Consider the following 15,102-nt stretch of genomic DNA (forward strand, 5'->3'; position numbering starts at 1 on the left):
AAAGACTATAAAATTGAGCCAGGCATGGTAGTACACACCTTTAATCCCAGCACTTGAGAGGCAGGCAGGATGATCTCTATGAGTTGCAGACCAGCCTGGTCTACAAAGTGGATTACAGGACAGCTAAGGCTGTTACACAGAGAAACCCTGTCTTGGAAAACCAAAGCAAAACCACTCACAAAATAAAAATAGTTCTTTTAAAAATAGAAACTCCTAAGATCCTGAAAGAGACTGGCCTTTGCCTCTGTCACTGTGTCCACGGAAGTCATATACGACCCACAAAATGACTGCTGCTTTTGTTGTCTAACCCAACCTCATCCCTGCAGCTCTGGGAATCAAACTCAGAGCCTCATTGTACAAAGCAAGTGTTCTACCACTGAGCTACACACCTAGTCCGCTGTTGTCTTGTGCTTCTCTAAGTTCATAACTGTGAGGAGGAATAGTTTAGTGGTATACAGCATAAGTTAGTCCTGGGTTGATCCTAAGCATCAATAATTAATTAATTAACTTTTTAAAGAAAACCAAAAGTTCACATATAATATTCTAATTATGTCATAGTAACTATAGCAACATCATTTGCTTGAAAAACATCACTACAATTTTAAATGTCTCACCACAAAAACAATTATATGAGGGTATTGGGTTAATTGGTCTGATTTAGCTATTCTTCACAATATATAAATTTGAAAGTGTCATTTTAAATGTCATACATATATACAATTTTTGTCAAATAATCTTTTAAAATGTTTTAATCCCAGCACTCTTGGGATTGAAGCAGGTAGAGTTTGTGGCCAGTTTGATCTACATATCCAGTTCCAGGACAGTCAGGCCTACAAAGACCCAGTCACAAAAAGAAATCAAGTGGTACAATACTGAGTTCACATGTTGAGTCCCCAAGGGCACTTTCTCTCCACAGTCTTATAGATGCTAAACTAGTCACAGGCCTTTGCGAATGCCACACAGAATGTCCATCCTGTTGCTGTCAGGCTGGCCTCAAGCTCTAAACCATATGTGTGTTAGCATGTCCTATACTGCCTAAGATCAAAATGGCACACAACTATCACCCAAAGAGATACAAAGCCTATGTTTCTTAAACAAGGATGTGGTGGTGTTTGCCCAAGTTTCTCTGAGAATTCTTTGTCCTTCTTTAAAAGGAGGTTGTATGCATAGTACTCAGTATTAAAAAATCACTGACTTAAGAGAGTACAGGGACAATAACTTTGCTTTCTCTCACCCACCATCCAAGTTAGAGGCAGCACTCATGAGAAGTTAAGGGCAGTGTCTGGACAGAACCCAAGCAACCTGAGAAGGCTGGGCTGGGCCTCTGTGTCCCAGATCTCTAGCCATGAGAATTACTTGTTGTCTTTTATCTTACCGACAGAAATTAATGTTCCCAGTCTCAAGAACGCTGTCTGGGTTAGAGGCAGTCAGAGAGGCAGGGAAATTCTAGTGCTCCAGGAGCTGTGACAGGACTGACACTTCCATCCTCAGTCTGGGCTACATAGCAAGTGTCTGGGCTCCACAGGGAGACTTTTGTCTTCACAGGGGAAAATTAATTTAAAAAAGCACGCGTTCTGAGAGCAAAAGCAGATAAAGCTACTCTCCTTCTTTACTCATAGAAAAGAGACCCTTAAACGGGATCATAAAACTTAGTAGCTGTCCTTAGTAGACAGAAGGAAATTCCCGGACACCGTTACAAGATGGGAATAGTATCTGTGAGGGAATTCTAGACCAGTCAGCGTCACAAGAGCCCCTTGCTAAACAAACAAACAAATAAACAGTTGGCGGTGGTTCACGCCATAATAGAGAGAAGAGAGAGAGCGAGAGCGAGAGAGAGAGAAGGGGGGAGGGGAGGGGGAGGGGGAGGGGGAGGGAGGGAGGGAGGCAGGCAGGCAGACAGACAGACAGACAGACAGACAATCGGGGCAGTAGTGGTCAGGCCTTTAATCCCAGCACTCAGGGGGCAGAGGCAGGCAGATGTCTAAGTCTTAGGGCACCAGGTCTACAGTGAGTTCCAGGGCGGCCCGGACTGTTACACAGAGAAACCCTGTCTCAAACACGCTGAAGGAATCCTAAGACCTCACTACAGCCATTACCTCCACTATTTCAGACCCATTTCTGCCCTCCCTGTCCCCAATCTCCCTTGCGTCTCCTCCATGACAGCTTGCCTCGCTGTACTTCATTAATTCTGACCCGTGACCCGACTCTTTCAACCGGTGAGAGACTCAAACGAAAGATGACACAACGAACGGACTCCTCCCGGCACAGAAGGGGCGGTTAGCTCGCCCCTCCCTTGGCCGCGGAGCTAAACCTAAGGCGCAGGTACCGCCAGACGACAACGCGCGTTGATGACGTCACGCAAGGCGCCATCTCCGAAATCTGGTCGCAGTCCACTGTTGCCCGCTGGAGCAAGTCTGTTTGTGTACTGTGCCTACGTTGTTTCTTGGTTTTCTAGCGGAAATTTAGACAAGAAAGAGTCCTGGTGACCGAAAGCTGCAGAACAAAACGAAGAAAAAGAAAGAATCGTGAGGCCCGAAGGAGACGTCATCAGAGCGCTCCGGAAGTGTTCCGACGATGAAGGGTAAGCGGGATGAGAGACACGAAATTGGGCACGGATCACAGTATAGAAAGGGTCGGGACTGGAAGATGAATCAGGGATACCTGTCCCAAAGAGTCCCAGGACAATATCCATGGAGTTGACTCAGCACACAAAAGAAATCGAGACCCAGAGTGTGAATCGGCCCGACTCTCTCTAAGCTAGGAATAGATGTCACGATCGATCGAGTGTGTTCTCACCCGGGAAACTAGAAGAGGTGGATCCAAGGCCTTGGCCAGAACTAGGCATTGCCTGCCCTGATAACTGTGGCCAAGTGCCTGCTCCCCTCTACAGCCTGGCTTTTCACGCTTCATCCTGTAAAAAAATCTTCCCAGGCGCAGTATCTCAAACCTAAGGCGGTGGTATTTGATCAGAACACAGATGTGTCAGGAAGGGGAAGCAAGCACTGGAGCACTATTAGAGGGGAGAGTGGATACGATCAAGATGATTCGCACTCCTGCCCTGTCCTGTTCTCAGAGATCGCGTGCCTTGGCATATCTCGACTTCAGTATTATGTGCATAGAGAAATTCCCAGGAATCCACAAGGATGACCCCAGCTAAGACCCTAAGCAATAGTGGAGAGGATGCCTGAACTGGCCTTACCTGTAGTCAGATTGATGACTATCTTAAATGTCATCATAGAACCTTCATCCAGAAGCTGATGGAAGCAGATGCAGAGATCCACAGTGAAGCACTGGTCTGAGCTCCCAATGTCCAGTCGAAGAGAGGGAAAGCGATAATATGAGCAACGGGGTCAAGACCATGGTGGAGATACCCACTGAAACAGCTTACATGAACTGGGAGCTCACCGACTCCAGCCTGACAGAGAGGCAACCAGCATAGGACCAAACTAGGCCCTCTAGTTTATAGTGACAGCTGTATGACTGGGGCAGACTGGGACCACTGACAGTGAGACCAGAGTTTACCCCTACTGCTTGTACTGGCTTTTGGGAACCCATTCTCTTTGGAGGGATACCCTGCTCGGCCTTATACTGGGGAGGGCCTTGGTCTTGCTAGACTTTGGTGACTTCCCATGGGAAGTCTTTCCCTCTCTGAAGAGTGGATGGTGGTAGGGTGGGGGAGAAGGTGAAGCGAACGGGAGGAGGGGGATGGGGTAGAAGCTGGGATTGGTATGTAAAATGTAAAGAGATGGTTTTTTAAGAAAATAAATTTGGGCTGGAGAGATGGCTCGGCGGTCAAGAGCATTGCCAGCTCTTCCAAAGGTCCTGAGTTCATTCCCAGCAACCACGTGGTGGCTCACAACCATCTGTAATGAGGTCTGGTGCCCTCTTCTGGCCTTCAGGCATACACGCAGAAAGAATATTGTATGCATAATAAATAAATAAATACTTTTTTTTTAGAAGATTAGGGGCTGGAGAGATGGCTCAGTGGTTAAGAGCACAGGCTGCTCTTCCAGAGGTCCTGAGTTCAATTCCCAGCAACCACATGGTGGCTCACAACCATCTGTAATGAGATTTGGCGCCCTCTTCTGGAGCACGGGCATACATGGAGGCAGAATGTTGTATACATAATAAAAGTAAATAAATCTTTTAAAAAGAAAAAAAATAAAAAATAAATAAAATTTTGAAATATTATGGGCATAGTTAGGAATAACTAATTTAAAATTGCTTAGAAGAATTAATGAGACTAAAGTAAATGTGCACACACACTTCTGAGTGTATTTGTGTCCTTTTAAATCAACTGCTTGACAAGCAATGAGTATACCAGAGCTGTTACATGTGTACTGATGCATAAAGACTTCTAATCCTGATGATAGGCATCTGGCGTAGGTAAAACAAAGTTATTCCTAGGGTCCCAGGCCCTGCACAATTTTCTCAGTAAACAAACTCAATCTACAGTTCAAGGGAGAACCAGATTCTCCATGTAAAACTGCTAACTACCTTGGTTTGTTTACTTGGGCAAACATGTACTCAGGGAAGCCCAAGAGAACAGAGATGGGTTTTTGTTTCTTTGTTTGTGTTGTTGCTGTTGGGATAAGGCGAGCTATGTGGTGGAACTCACAGTGTAAACTAGGCTGGCCTCTCCCTCTGAAGTGACAGGATTAACCATGTGTGTCACTACACTCACCTTAGAAATAAATGTATAGGGGGTCGTGTGAGCTACATTTTCTGGTCATTTGCTCTTTCTTATCCCATTTACTCCTGTACTCTGTCCCCCAGTGCCACCATGATGGTTTCCTCCAAACAAATAAGAAACAGGAGCATGGATGGTTAAAGGGACTTCAGCATCATGCTGGACATATTTAGAACTTGAAAAAAAGACTGTTGTATTTTATCTTGTCAGGATTCTGAACTGTGAAAAATCTGTTTCGAATTTCTTGTAGTCAGCAAATTGTAGTATTTCAACCAACCACATGCCCTAGCCATTAATGTCACCTCACCTTTAGAGTCTTCACTACTTAGTGAGCGCTGCCCACGTGTAACTATAACCAGTATTTTAAATGAGATCAACTCTAGAGTGCTCCAGTGAGGACTTCTTTTAGACAGGCAGAATCTGGAGTAGGAACTAAACCCATGCTTTAATAAGATACCAGTGATTCTTAAACATGTTAAGCTTTGAGAAGTGTTCTTTTTAAACCTCATCCTGGGAATTTCTAGGACAAATCCAGCCAGAGGAAAGAGGAAGAAGTATGTAAGACAGTTGAGGTGGTACATGTCTATTATCCCAGCAACTAGCACTGGGAGCCTGAGACCAGAGTGTTGGGGGATTAAGGCCACTGTGGGCTCCATAGCAATTTCTAAGCGAGCCTAGGATACAAAGTGAGGCCTTGTTTAAGTAATATGTAACTAAGCAGTGTTCAGTAGGGTCAGGACATGGATCCAAGGTGAAGCACTTGCCTGGCGTGTATAAAACACCACTGAGTTTAACCCCCCAACACTGCAGAGTAAAACAGGAGGATCATCCAAGAAAGCTTTGCCGTTTCCTACTAACTCAGTATTCCTTCTCTAAATAAGTGTAGCTATTGTCATAGTTAGAAAAGCCTTGGGTATTATACTCATTCCTAACAGAAGTAATCGTCTATTTTTGTGTTTGTCCCCAGCTGTGATTTACCGTGCATTTCCTCACAAAGAAGCCAGAGAGCACGAGGTGCAGGTACAGTCGTTCAGAGGAGGCTGGGAGCAGTAGACTTGACAGCAGAGCAGGCTCAATGTCTTCTTAGACTCATCTAGCTGTTCTTTTCCATGGATTACTCATCTGCACAGGTCGTACTTTAGGCCAAATCAAGGTCTTTTTGGTTGGTGTCTTCATGTTCTAGGCTCCTTTCTTAGGGTACCGGAGTCAGCTCTTAATTTCATGTCATCTCCCACTCTGTATGGAACGACAGACAGCCTGTGCTTACCAGAAACATGTCTTGATCTTGCTTCTGTGCCCCATTCAGTGCTCAGCCCATTCCATAAGTGGATGTTACAGATTCTCTCTGGATGCTTCACAGGCTTTGTCAATTGGGCAGAAGCTTTACCTGTGGCTCCTATCCTGCCAGGTTGTGTGGGGCACGCCTTTAATCCCAGCACCTGGAGGCAGAGGCAGGCAGCTCTCTAAGTTCAAGGACAGTCAGAGCTACAGAGAAATCCTGTCTCAGAGAGAGAGAGAGAGAGAGAGAGAGAGAGAGAGAGAGAGAATAAGAGAGAGAGAGAGAGAGAGAGAGAATGAATATCCTTTAAATCAAGATGTTAAAAGGCCAGTTAACCACCTTTAATTGTATTTCCCCTTGAAAGAGAGACCACATATGTATTTAAAAGAACCAAATTGTCCTTCTATTGATGATGAATGTTTAGCCATCCCTGACTTGAACTACCTCAAAGATTATGTATTCTTTTTATCTCCTGTATTAGCACAAAGAGGGTATCATTTACTATTGATATGCTAACCTAAAGCTGGCAGTTAGCCTCAGACTTGTTTTTACTGTCTGGGTGATGCAAAAAGAACCCAGCAAATGGCCCAGCCAAGAGGTAGGTGCTCAGGAAAGAACACTGCCCAGAGCTGCAGCAGATGAAGGCCAAGCGAGGTACCTGCCGGCCAGTGTAGAGTAGACTGTTGCTACCCCAGCCTGAGAGGTGGGAAACGAAGCATGTTTCAGGACTGATGCGGCTGTGAAACAGTCTCCCAACCTTCCCCAGGAGTCCATATAACTCTGTATATGTCCTGTGGTTGAGAGTGAGTGTGCCCGAGATGCACTTCACAGTTTCTGCCTCAAAGTGGGCCTGGAGCAGACCTCTCCAAGGGCAGCCGCGTGGAGTCCACAAGGCTGAAAGCAAGGGAAGAGGACTGTGCTGCTCACTGTCAGAATTTCTCCTCCTTGACCTACCTGGAACCCCCAGACAGTTTCCCCTAATACTGAAATGGCTCATTTCCCTAACAACCCCAGTTCTCTTTCACTTCAAGATAGTCTTGTGGTCATGACTTATTAAATAACCTGTGTAGTTCATTTCTCAAGCTTCCTTCCCCACAAGGATTAGAGAAGATTTGCATTACAAAGGATTTTGAATGCTCAGTAGAGTAACCTCAAGGAAGCAGGACTGGTCAGCGTTTGACCTGGCTGCAGTGTGGGGCGGTGTCACAGTTAGCACATGAGTGTGACTTTTACATTTTGGTAGTTGTGTGTAGGAAACACTAGGCAGACAGGAGATGTGTGAGCCTAGCTCAGCAGAGATGGTGGCTCTCAGGAACGGGATGAGTGCCCTGGTGTCTGAGAGCGGAACAGTGAACCACACCACCCTGTCTCTGAGCAGGAGCTGGGAACCCAGCGGGCTGAGGCCTTTGTGAGGGCCTTCCTGAAGCGGACCATCCCTCATTTGAGCCAGCAAGACTGTGAGAGCCATCTGCAGCGCAAGGCTGTGGTCTTGGAATACTTCACTCGCCAGAAACCAAAGCAGAAGAAGAAATCCAAAGGCCTCTCTTCCAAACAGAGGAGAGACAGAGGCTCTTTGACTTTAGCCCAGAGCAACAGAGGTACTCCAGTCTTCCCATGGCCTTGCCACTCACCATTGCCTAGCCTTCCTGGTAGGGCTCTGGACTGGGGATCCCAAGGATTCCCTGGACAGCTCTGCCCCATTAGTCTCAGGGGCTTCTTCGCCATCTGCCACAAGGGGGCGGCTTCCCGATACCAATTTTCTTATGTCATAGTTTGGCCTCTAAAAGACAGGCATTGGTCAGACTGAGGACTTTTCATCATTTAACTTCTCTCCTAGCCTCACTAGTAAGTGTCTCTGTTTCCCATAGCAACAGGCTGATATTCTTTAATATGTGCTTTCCTATACCCTTTAACATCACCAGACAGAATCATCCACTAAGAGGTTGCTGCCAGAGAGAGGTCCTGCCTTGGCATTTCAGAAGTTTCTGAAAGGAATGTGTCACTGTTTTGTGGAAGGATGTCTCCCTCGAGATGGTTCTGAGTTTGTGTTTACAGCCACTATGTTTAGGCTTTGTATAACACTCCATAGCCACGCAGCCTTTCTTGTCCCAGAAGGCAAGAGAGTGTCACTTTGCACTGGGGCTGCCTTCCTGGAGTCCTTGCAGGAAGTGCCTGTTTCAGATTCGAGCCTGGTGTTCCTGACTCTGATCCTGGATTGGTATGAATGGGCACCAAGACAAAGGATAACCCCAGAGAAAAGCTCTTGGTCCTTTACCCTCCCTTCCAGACGATCCTGCCACCTTATACAAGGGCCTGCCTGGAAACCTGCACCTGGGTTGTTATGGCTGAGGCTACATCACCACCTTCAGATGCTCTCCTGCTCAGAGCCAGGGGCTCCTCCATCATGTCTACAACTGGCCAGGAGGAAGGGCATCAAGGCAAAGGGCCCCCTCTTCCCTTCTCGAGAGCAGTAATTTAGCCCTGAAAAGGTTCTGCCAGGGAAGAAATTGAGGTTCAAGGAGGGGAATGTACTTGGCCTTCGTCACATTGTCGTCAGGGCACCTACGGCTTCCACGCAGTCTCGGGTATTCCCTCGTGCTTACTCTCGGCCTTGAGCCCAGCTCTGGTTTGCCGAACACTGGAAATCCCAAGCTCGTGTTTCTGACTCTGACAGATACAGTCTCTTCCTCCCTCTGCATGAACTCTGGAAGCAGTACATCCGTGACCTGTGCAACGGGCTCAAGCCAGACACGTGAGTTTTATTTCTGATGCCTGCCATGGGATTAGATCCCAAGTCTTGCGTGCACTAGAGACGCAGCCTGGGAAACCAGCTGGCTGTGGGCGTTTGTGATCCTGTTTGCTTTGTTACCAGCTCTTCTTTGTGGGCTCTCTTGACCTCCTAGGCAGCCACAGATGATTCAAGCAAAGCTCCTGAAGGCGGATCTTCACGGTGCTATTATTTCAGGTAATTTCTGTGAGAGCATATGGTCATCTGGAGACTGCTACTCAGTGGCAGTACTCAGCCTGGAATCTGTCACTTGCCATCCTGAGGTTTCTCTAAGTTACAAGCAGTGAGGATCTAAGGTGGTTGTGTCCTGACCCGTGCTGGGACTTGTTAAACACGCACTAAGTGGTGTCTGCATGCCGTCAGCTCATACTGTTGTCACCTCGCCTCTAGTGCAGACTCTGGGGGACAGATCCCCCTCTTCATGTTTCCAGGGTGCCATCACCAGTGCAGACTTTTTCCATGATTGCCAGACTCATTCACCCCATGGCACCCAACAGCTACTTGGACAGCCAGGAGGGGCCTCAAAGTACCTCACACAGAGCCCTTGGTCTCCCCTGAGGTCAGCTCTCTGATTATGACATATCTCCATATCAGTTTGTTCAGGCTAGAGACCTAGAAGTACATACACATTACCTCTTTCCTAATCCTGCACCTCAAGTCGGTTAACACACCTAGTTCCTGAATCTGACCTGCCTCTAACTCCCTCAAGCTGCTGTGGAAGCTTCTCTCACCCTCCCCCGGCTCACATACTGTTTTATTCCCACATACACACCAGAAGAAATACACAGAATGAAGGCTGTCATCAGACATCAGACTCCCGACTGCCATTTGCCTGTCCTAAGCCTCCAGCAGCTTCCCATCCAGTCAGAGTAAAAATCTATGGTGTCCTTTGGCTGCCCTCTGTGTGACTTGCACACCTGGTACCTTGGCTTGGCTCCTTCTCTCCACGAAGGGGCTCTGAAGGTTCGTGCATTGACTCCTGCTGTAACTCAGGTCCCTTTCCTAATGTCACTTCCTGAGAGTCTACCACCACTAAGGTTTCCCCTCCACTCTCATTGTGCTGTTCTTATTTTCCTCATAGCCATTATCAGTATCAAGAAATAGAATAGCCCGTGCTGTCTATCACTGTCCTCCATGAGAGCTTCAGCTCACAGGAGCAGGATACAGGCCATCACGTTCAGTGTCCTGTCCCAGCACTGACCTAGCACACTAAGCACATAGTTAGCTCCAAGTGCTGATTACATGGAGGAGGCAGGGCCCTGCCAGTGAGGTGAATCGCCTGTCACTTCTGGGCAGCTCTACAGGAGGACTGCATTCAAGGAAATGTTCAGGAGAGTCAAAAGTGAATGATGGATGTCCTGCCCATGGCACTTACTCCATCAAAGCAACACGACTGGACTTAGTTCTTTATGTGTATGGCCTTGTGGCTCCAGAACCCTGCATAAAACCCAAAGGATACCTGAGAACAGCCCAGAGATTGCAAAGCTCAGGACTAAGAGTTGGGAATCCTGGGCTCTTGCTGGCTTGGTCATTGCCCAGCTACAGAGCCACTATCCTCTGGGCCTTCTCTTCCTCAGCTTAGAAGGGCCAGGCTCCTAGTCCCTGAGGCCAAGCTGTGACTGCTGGCACTACCCAGGCCTTACCCTCATCTGCTTTTCTCCTTTGCAGTGACAAAATCCAAGTGCCCCTCCTATCTGGGGGTCACAGGAATGCTCCTGCAGGAGACCAAGCGTGTCTTCAAGATCATCACCAAAGAAGACAGACTGAAAGGTGTGTGCTGTGTCCCTAGGGAGAGAGAGAGAGAGAGAGAGAGAGAGAGAGAGAGAGAGAGAGAGAGAGAGAGAGCATTATCCTTTCCTTGAGGTTTTCAGGTTCTACTTGACAATGGAGTCAGAGTCTGCAGGTTCTTGCTATGTTATGAACTGCAGAGAGAGGCCCCTGCCCCTATGGCTACCAAGAGACATCATGAACACAGCAGCCTGTCCATAAATAGGACAGAAGAACTGCTTATCTGGGTCTTCGGCACTCATTGCTAAGGTCACCACCTCTCAAATGAATAACTAAAAGACAGGCAGAAGAAACCAAAACAGCCTGCCACTGGAGTTCTGAAAACTGCACCCTTGCTGGAGATACTCTTGAGTTTTAGTGTTGTTGGGAGGAGAGAGCCATTTGTTCATCCCTAGCCACTTATCCCTGAAATAATCACACATATTTAAATCACTGCTTGGCCCATTAGCTCTAGCTTATTGGCTAATTCTTACATGTTAATTTAGCCCATTTCTCTTAATCTGTGCATTGCCACAAGGCTGTGGCTTACCAGGTAAAGTTCCCAGAGTTTGTCTCTGGCAGAGGCTCCATGGCTTCTCTCTGACTCAGCCCTTCTTTCTCCCAGCATTCAGTTTAGTTTTCCCCACCTAGCTAAGTTCTGCCCTGCTATAGATCCAAAGCAGTTTTTCTATTCATTAATGGAAATCATAGCATACAGGGGGAAATCCCACACCATAGCATGGTTATTGCCACTCCAGCAGGTACTTTTGAATCTTCCAATACCCCAGTACCTGACCTTGCCCACAAATCCAAAGTTCAAACAACAGTTGAGGGGTTTGTACTCATTTCTGTTGATGCTAGAAATCAAGACCAAGCTAATCCTGGGCTCTACGCCTGAGCTACCCCCACAGCCTTGCTTCATTGTTTTTCCATTTCCCTGTATGTTCTTCTGCTCACTTTATAAGTCTAAGGAAGTAATGTAGAAGTTTCCCCACTCTGCACAAATCTAAGAACCAATTCAAGACTGTATGGGAAATTGGCTTTGGTGGTGTGAGAGCCCTCAGTTCTGGGAATTAAGTTAATCACCCCTAAATCTGGAAATTAGGCAGTGAGTTATATTTAGACTGTGAATCAAATAGCCCAGGTCTTTTTTGCGTACTTCTGGCATGGGTCTTCTCATTCCTGTACACTTTTTTAAAGACAGTCTTAGATGCAGTCCTGGCTAGCTTGGAGCTTGCTATGTAGACCAGGCTGGCCTTGAACTCTCAGATCTGCCTGTTTTGTCTCCTAAGTGCTGGCCATAAAGGTCTAGCATCACCTTAATAATGTTGTGGGAAGTCCTTTTGTATTGTTGCTTTTATTGGTTAATGAATAAAGAAGCTATTTGGGCCTATGACAGAGCAAAACAGAACAAGGCAGGAATTCCAAGCAGAGATAGAGGAGAAAAAGCAGAGTCAGAGAGATGTCGTGTAGCTGCCGAAGGAGACAGATGCCAGAACCTTACCGGTAAATCACAAGCCTCATGGCAATAATAGAATTAATAGATTAATAGAAATGGGTTAATTTAAGATGTAAGAGTTACTTAGTAAGAAGCCTAAGCTATTGGCCAAGCAGTGTTGCAATTAATATAGTTTCTGTGTGATTATTTTGGGTCTTGGCAGCTGGGAAGTGAACAAGCAGCCTCCGACTACTTTAATACAATTTAAATTGTAAACGTGCATGAATCATGCTTACATGAACATGAACGCACTGTCTGTATTGTTCCTCATTCTTTTTCCTTTCTTCTTTTCCATTCAGTTATCCCCAAGCTAAATTGTGTGTTCACCATAGAAATTGATGGCTTCATTTCCTACATTTATGGAAGCAACTTCCAGCTTCGGTCAAGTGAGAGATCTGCCAAGAAGTTCAAAGTAAAGGGAACAATTGACCTGTGAACTCTTTGCCACTGGCTACAGATGTACCTGGCAGCTGAGAACTGGAAACACCTTAAATACACACTTTTCCATGAAGCACTTTCTGGCTGTGGCTCGTCTTGACTCCAGGGAAAAAAGAGTGGCTAAAGAACATTGAACAACAAAGGAAGAAGTCGGGGATAGAGATTTGTCTCTCCAGGGAGGAAAGACTAACAGAAAATATACCAGGACTAACCTTGGGTGATTTGAAGAAGGTGGCCATTAGGTTCTGTCTTTCATACTTTCCTGTGTTTCTGGAACATTCTGTGCTAATAATGATAAATTTGGACATCTTAGTTCCATTTTGGCTGCTATATTTTTAACATTTCTACTGTGTAAGACCAGATGAGGTCTTTCTGCACGTGGCCATTGGAACTACAGGTCAGGACCAGCATTAAAAATGGCTGGGGTCCAGCTACTCTGTGCCAGTAGCCTTGAGGAGGCCTTGTCATTGACACCTAGTTCGGAGGGGCCAGTTGCCCCTTGTTTGTAAGAGGTGTGTGACTGCTGGCCGGCTCAGAAACTGCCCTGGCAATAGTAGGTGACGGCACATCCAGCACTCACCCCAGGTCAGCAGTGGTGCTGGGGGTCTTTGCTCGGTGCCTCCCACTCAGACTGCACTGGATGGAAGAGGAATGAGTGAGCCTGATGATCTTTATATGACAGAAAAACAGAAAGCCTACTCCCTCTCAGAAACCAAAGTGCTCCCCCAAGTCCCCGAGATTATCTAGGCCCTGGTTCTGTCAACATCATCTAGACATTCCTCATGGCACTGCCCCGTCCCACCTGGCCCCCGTGTTATCACAGTCCTTGCCACCCAGGTTCAGGGCACACATGACCTCTCAGCCTGAAAATGATCATTGTCTTACGGACTGGTAAAGAAAGGCTAAGATCTGGACCAGAAGAGCTGGCTCCAGAGTCAAGTTCTTCCCAGGAGGACAGCCACAGGGGGGTGAGAGAGACAGCTAAGTGTGTGTGTATGTTCCTTATTTACCCAGCGCTCTACCAAGGAACTCTTCTGTGTAGAGTGACTGCTGTTCTAGCTGGCTCAAAGTGCACAGGTGCTGCACCTTCAGAGCAGACCTGTCCAGCCCCACCCTCTGTGATGTAAGGGGCGCGCTATGTTGCATAAACACAGTTGCTTCCCAGAAAAGCTGCTGGTGCCACTTGCCAAGTGAAGCATGTTACTGCTGGCCCCAACTCAAGTGTCCATTAACTCGCTAAGGACATTCTCCCTCAAGGGAGACAATGTACTGCTCACCTGAAATAGAGTCTCTGCTCTTTGCCTTGTCTGGGATGTGCTGCTGTTGTCTCCCTGACCTCCCCAGCATCCTCCAGACTCTGGTCCTGAGGAAACTGCACTTGGTATTACATACAGCATGACTATCCAAGTCCCCACAACTTCATGGAGGGGGTATGGTACTGGTACTTGTGACTGTCTCCAAGGAATAGGACTGGTAGAAATGAGATTTGGGGTGTAGAGAGTCACATGACAACCAACTCTGTTGAATGTAAACCATGCACTACAGAAACATGAGCCCCATGCAGAGTGCCATAGAAGCCAATGGGAAGAACAGTTGGCACCTCAAGAAAGGGCTCAGACTGCTGTCTAAATTGGTTTCTGCTAAGGCTTCCTCCTGACTGGTCAACAGCTACCTCTCTGTGCGCATGGTCTGTCCTCAAGAAGGGAGCTCTAGTGTGCCTCTTCCGACGGTGTGATGAGATGAGATAACACCTCATCTATGACCCGTTTATCCTTTGTTACCTCATAAAGATCCTATCTCCAAACAGTCGTGTTGGAGGTTAGACCTTCAACACGGGAATTTGAGGGTAGTTAGTAACGACTGTAAAATGTTCCTAATTAGAAAAGTTGGCTTTACCTCCAAGGAAGGTGGCAATGTCCAGTCTGGACCCCATCCACAGACAGTGGCCTGGGTTTCTCTGCTGGTTTTTTTGCTGTATGCTATGCTTGGGACACCAGGCAGCTCAGCCTAACTGCTAGGCTACGAGCTCACATTTTCCTGAATTTCATGGGCTTTGACTTAAGGTGCACGCACAGTATCCAGAGTCCCGAAGTTGTGAGCAGCCAAACTCCTCCCTCCTTGTTCCACTGGAGCCAGCAGAGTCCGGGGGGAAATGTGTAGAGGGAGGGGATGGTTAATGTCTACATGGCTGGATTGGGAAATGCTTTGAAAAGGGCACTTCTTGGTGTGTTTCTGAGGCTTCCAGAGAGGATTAACTGAGGTGGAAGATCCACCCTATACATGGGAAGTTTCATTCCCTAGGGTCAGGAGCTGGAAACAATAGAAGGAAGCTTGCTCTCCACTTCTCTGTCACGTGTCCTGTCCCACTGTGCCTTCCCTGCCATAATGGCTGACGGCTGTAGCAAAATAATGCCTTCCTCATGTCACTTGTGTCAGGGATTTTATCACAGGGACAAAAAGTCCAACATGGGAGATGGGCAGAGTTGGCCCCTGAGGGGAGCTGTGGAATATGAAGAATTAAATCACACCCAGGTCAGAAACCTGAAGAACCCAGGAAATCAGAGCAAGGCTTGGGAAGGTCTATCTAGGGGAGGAGAAATGGGAAGGGGACATGTGACCACTGGCCTCAATGGCGATGCCTC

At 47.1% G+C, this 15,102-nt stretch overlaps 1 pseudogene; it reads left to right on the forward strand.

Annotated features, from left to right (window-relative positions):
• Positions 1 to 2,031: 2,031 nt before the first annotated feature.
• LOC121443214 lies at positions 2,032 to 13,863 on the forward strand (annotated as a pseudogene).
• Positions 13,864 to 15,102: the final 1,239 nt, after the last annotated feature.

The sequence above is a fragment of the Microtus oregoni genome, unplaced genomic scaffold (assembly GCF_018167655.1).
Source record: "Microtus oregoni isolate MIOR12 unplaced genomic scaffold, Mior012 000102F_ref0000329, whole genome shotgun sequence".
In the NCBI taxonomy this organism is placed as follows: Eukaryota; Metazoa; Chordata; class Mammalia; order Rodentia; family Cricetidae; genus Microtus; species Microtus oregoni.